Genomic DNA, 6,055 nt, shown 5'->3' with positions numbered 1-6,055 from the left:
TTGTCTAGTTACCCCTGATCTAGAGCAGTGCTTCTTAAAGTGTGGGTCGCGACCCCATATGGGGTCCCGCAAGTGAACAGGGGTCGGCGTATGGGAGGGGAGGGGGGAGACACCGACCGACGTTGGGGTCCCTTAAAAATTTATTTGACCAAAAAGGGGTCACGAGTGGAGAAAGTTTAAGAAGGCCTGATCTAGAGGAAGGGAATGATGGACACTTTTTCCCTAGTTTTGATTTGTAGTATTTGTCAGGAAAATAGCATGGCTAAAAAAAAATGCATCAAATACATTCATTTATTTGTCCTTTATCTGGAAAAACCTCATATCTCTAGGATTTTTGAAATTTTTCTGTACTTCTCCTAAAACTAAAACCGAACATTTTAATATTTTTTCTCTAAAAGCTAAAGCTAAAAGTGGTCACCTGGCATACAGTGTCACTGTCACTAAGCGTCACACTTAGTGACAGCGACATACTTTGAACATTGCTGTCAGGAGGGGATTAAATAAAAAACAAAAAATCCCTTAAGATGAAAAACAAATCTGCAGCTCAGCTGCAGATTCTCATTGTAATGGGTTAATTTTAATATTAATAATAGTATAAAAATATATTTAAATATATCAATTTTATTTGTTACATTTATTTTTATTTTATTACACTTTATATTTTTTTATACTTTACTTTGTTTTATTTTTACACTTTTCACTATTTTTAAAAACATTTTTAAATGTCAACGGTGCCGCAGGTGCAATGGTTCCCTCCCTCCACCGCCTCTCTGCCACATGCACCGCTACAGATGCGGCTCTCTAATCGTGCGGCCGCTCACTCCTCAAGGGGTACTCGGGAAGCCCCAGCGTGCAGCCTTCTAACATACCTGATTAGAGGGCCGCATCTGCCAGCCCGGATCGCCTCGGTATACCCTTGAGAAGCGAGTGGCTGCGCGATTAGAGAGCCACATCTGTAACGGTACAGGTGGCAGAGAGGCGGTGGAGGGATGGAGCCACTGTTAATGTTATTAGTGTCGTTGTGGTCTCTGAATTGCAATGTTTTTGCACAGCCCACCAGAGACCCCACCAGGCCACCTGAGATTCCGCACAGCCCATATTAAAGTTCGCACAGCCCACATTAAAGTTCGCACAGCCCAGCAGAGACGCCACCAGAGACTCCACACAGCCTACCTGAGACTCCGCACAGCCCACCTAAAACTTTGCACAGCCCACCAGAGACCCCACCCAAAAAAAAATTGTGGGGGGGGGGGGGGGGGGGTGCTGAAGTGGCCACGGATGTCGCTTTTTTTCAAACCTTGGTGTGTCTGCTAGATAAAGTCTTATAATTTGAGGAAGTAGAATCCCACCCAGGGAAAAAAATTATCTACGGCCCTGTTTTAGGGCATGTATTTACTTACTACATATACAGGCTCTGCTTCCTACTTTTCAGTGCTACACAATGGTTGTATTTTACGTCTCCTTCTCACAATGCATCTCTATGCATCAGCCAAGTCTATGAAAACAATGTATACCTTGTGCAGCGGATGTCCTTTCTCAACAATTGTAAAAGATACTTTTACTAAAGGAACATGCAAGTATGACTGCCAACCTCAACTTCTTATAATTTCTGTTGCCTAGCTCCATGATGGTCTGGTGTCCTCAATACTGACACTGAATAAGTATACAGGTCAGGAGTTCTGAATTTCTGACAGATGGTTTTCAGAGTAATTAGTTAATTAGTTAGTTAAAAAAACCAGCACAACAGTAGCATCCTGCTGTATGCCTGACTTTTATACAAGATTGATAGAGCTCTGGAGTCTGTTATAGGTACATTTTTTTAATCCAGTGTGTCAGCTTTTTCTGAGACAGCACCCTCTGGGTAGTCTCAAACTTTATAGAACAAAAGAGAGCACCAGACTAGCATCAACAGTCCAAATAGTGGGTGTCCATTATGGCAATTTTTAAAAACATCAAACACTTTTCAGGGGTTCTAGGCCCCCTTCATCGGGGCTGTTATAAATAAATATATAAATAAAACCCATTACTGAATTATGGTATCTCTAAAATACACAAATGGAGTTATACAAAATTGAAAATGAACAGTGATGATACATCATATGATGATATATAATAATAGACAACCTATTGTGATTCATTCAAAATCTGTTTGAGAATTTAACACCAAGTGCTTACAGGAAATCTCAGCATGAGGCAGATAAAAACAGTTTTTTCAAGTTTTTTTCTTGCACATAATAAAACTATGGGGTCTATTCACGAAGCTGCCGAAGGATCTAGCCGTAGCTTCGGTTTCCCCCCTCCCCGCTCCGATCCGCCAGCGCTGACTGGCGGAATGGACGGGGAGGGGGCGGGTACAGCTGGCTCTGCCTCTAGTTTGGCAGAGCCAGCTGTCACTCACGCAGCTGGGCGGATCCAGACATAATTGTTGGGATCCGTTTCAGCTGCAGCGTCTAAGTATACCGCGAGCTGTACCTCATGGTATACTGCGGCGTCTCAGTATACCGCAAGCTGTAGCACGCGGTATACTGAGCTTAGGGTGACGGGAGGACGCTAGTTTGTGTCCTCCCGTTACCCTTAGGAGAACTATGGGGAAAAGCCCTAACCCCATAGTTCTCCTTTAAGGACTGGGGGCTTAAAAAAGAATACTTGGGGGAATGTACTGAGCTTAATGGTTTCATACACATCATGGGTGGTTTTATATTGCACCAGAGTGAACTTTGCTTGCAACATTTAGGCCATAGGAAAATAGCCTACTGGAAGAATATGTTTGGTTGAGCGGTTCCCAGAGTAAATTAGGAGTTGGATGCTTTTATGCATCCTGTACCTCAGGGTTGGAGCAAACATTCAGCAAAATAAGCACATGCTTAAGGCACCACAGAGTTTTATTTCCCTAAGCTGTCATTCCCATAAAGGATAAGTGCACTTTAAAGCAAAGTGCCATTACCTTTTTTTCCCTTTTTACCCTGGGCTAATTGATCCCATCATGCCCCTCCACAGATATATACTTATCAAGAGCCAGCTGCCACAGCCTCCATTGTTTCTCTACTTACTCTGCCATAAATCATCTCCCTCCTTCATGGACACAGACACATTACAGCCTCATAGAATTCTTATACAATTTTCCACTGGTATAGTTTATTGAAGCTACTTTTGTTCCTCATGGTCCCTGTCTGTGTTGTAAAGTAGCCACCACTCCAAGCATGCTCCTGTGATAGGCTGTAACTTAATTTCAAATTAGCAAACTTAATGTGAGATTATTGTCCATCAGGAAGGATAGTGTCAGCACAAATTCAGAGATGATTTGAGGATCTACAGATGATTGATACACAAATAAGTTACATTTTTGTTAAAAGTTAAGGTACTTAAATGCATTTTTAAGATTTAACTCCTGAGTTTAGTGTCACTTTAAGGAGAAACTGTCAAGGGCGGAGTTACCCTGTAGGCTGAAGTGGAACCCAATAGCAGAGAACAGGGCTGGGATACAAGTCAGTAATGAAGGTAAAAGAAGGGAAGTCCAAAGTAGTAGTCAGAATTAGACATGTGCACTGACCAATAATTTGTTTTGTTTTGATTCGGATTTTGCGTTATTTAGTTTTTCGGGATTCGGGTCCGAAATTGATTTTGTTTCAGGATTCTGAAAAATTAGTTAGTGGTAGTCCGGTCGAAATGTCGTTTCGTTTTCGTTTGTTTGTTGCAGCAAAGTGACATTAGAAAAATAAATGTTTATTTTTTTTTTTTACAGTCTGCAGAAGAGGGGGGGGGGAAGCTAGGTCTGGTAGGAATGTTAGGAGAGACCCTCCCCCAAGTTAAAACAAAAAAAAGTGTGTGGGGTTCCCCCCAAAATCCATACCAGGCCCTTTAGGTCTGGCAGTAATTTTAAGGGGGAACCCCAGCCCCCCAAAATGGGGGGGAAGTGGGGTCCCCCCTAACATTTCTACCAGACCCTTGATGCGAGCACTGGCCCGGCAAGGCAGGAAAGGGGGAGGATGATCGAGCGACAACCCCCCCTCACTCCCTGCGCCTTACCAGGCCACGTTCCCTCGGCATTGGGAGGGTGTCCCCATGCCGATGGGGACAAGGGCCTCTTCCTCACAACTCTGACCCAGTGGTTGTGGGGGTCTGCGGGCAAGGGGGCTTATTTACATTGGGGTACCCCTTTAATTAAGGGGGCACCCAGATGCCACCCCCCTCCCTTGTGAATGAGTAAGGGTCAAGTACCCCTACCCATTCACTAAAGGGTTAAATAAAATAGTTATTAAAAAGTCCAGACTTTTGATAAAATCCTTTAATTGAAAAAAAAAACAGAGTCGATTTTTGACTATTCCTTTAATTTTAAAAAAATGGCTCCATCGATGTAATCCAGCGTCAATCACGATGTACGACCCCCGCCAACCCGGCGCAATAGAAAAAAGTCCCACCGCACGACGACCGTCCAAACCCGACAAAACTTGCCGCAAAATTACATCCCTGCTCGAAAGTAAGATAGAATGCACTGCAGCAAAATATTTACTATTCTGCACTGCTAATATGAAGGGGTTAAATGATCCGTAGTACATCATAGTACATAACATGTAGTTGTACTATGGATCATTTAACCCATTCATGTTAGCAGGTCAGAATTGTAAATCTATTGCTGCAGTGCATTCTATATGTACTGTACATATAGAATGCACTGCAGCAGTAGATTTACAATTCTGCACTGCTAATCTGAGTGGGTTAAATGATCCATAGTACAACTACATGTTATTTCCTATTATGTACTGTGGATCATCATTTAACCTATTCATGTTAGCAGGGGATAATTGTAACTCTATTACTGCAGTATACTGACGTATGTGCTGTATATCTCCTATGGATTATGATTTAACCTAATAATGTTAGCAGGGCAGAATTGTGAGCGCCTCCCACAAGCTGAGCACCGAAATGCGATGCAGCGATCCTGCCCAGCGCCGACTACGAGTGGCACCGCATGAGGCAACAGGGATTGGAGTGAAGCTGTGAATGAGGGATGCTGGGACAGAGCTGGCTGTAAATCTATTGCTATAGTGTACTGGACATGTGTAATGTATACAGCAGGGCTCAAAATTTCTGAGCTACTAGCCAGGCCTTAAGAGTTACTAGCCACCAGTTGCCCCACCTAACCCTTACCCTGCCCCAGCCTTATCTCATCTCCTAAACACACCCTCTTAAATAATCTTATGATAATCCTTATTTTATGATAGTTTCCGCTTGTAAACGGCAGATTAGGGATTCCTGCTGCAGGAAAACGCACGTTCCTGACACAGGAATCCCTAATCGTACCTGAAATATACTGTAGGTGTGAATGGGGCCTAATATACAGATACACTAAAGATGCCCATACACCTGCCGATTATCGTACGATAGTTGTGGGTAATCCCGTGATCGTACGATAATCGGCAGGTGTATGGGCAGCGTGCGACCGGTTCTACTGTAAGGTCGTACGACTTTTGTCTTCCAAGCACGCTGGAAAACCTGCCAAAAATCGTACGATTTTTGGCAGGTTGGTGGCGTGGTCAGAAGACGAATGCCACACTGGCCGGTGTGCGCAAGCGCGCACTGCCCGCTCAGCACTGCGATCATCACAAGCCCTCCCCTCAAGTGCGATCTGCCTGTCCAAGATGGGCAGATCGTAGGAGATTTTAATGCGATGGTTGTAAGGTGTATGGCCAGCTTAAAACACAATAATACACTTGTACTTGTTACAGCCCCCCCACACAAATATAATAAAATTCCCCCCCACACACATAAAATAATATACTCCCCCCCACATAAAATACTAAAAAAGTATCGGTAATTGGTATCGGCAAGTACATGAGGGGAAGTACTTGGTCCTAAAAAAGTGTTATCGGGACATCCCTACTACATAGCATTCGGGAACTCCCCAATGCTATTTGTGAGTTTCCGAATGCCATTCGGGTCTGTGAGCCGAGGTGTCATATGAAAAGTATTATGACACCTCAGCTCACGAATAGCATTGGGGAGTTCCCGAATGCTATGTAGTATTTGACAGCTGAGAATGGCAAATGGGCGGAGC

The sequence above is a fragment of the Nanorana parkeri genome, unplaced genomic scaffold (genome assembly GCF_000935625.1).
Source record: "Nanorana parkeri isolate BGI_ZX_2015 unplaced genomic scaffold, ASM93562v1 scaffold1246, whole genome shotgun sequence".
NCBI classification, from domain to species: Eukaryota; Metazoa; Chordata; class Amphibia; order Anura; family Dicroglossidae; genus Nanorana; species Nanorana parkeri.
The sequence above is the reverse complement of the archived record's forward strand: the minus strand, read 5'-3'. Positions refer to the sequence as shown.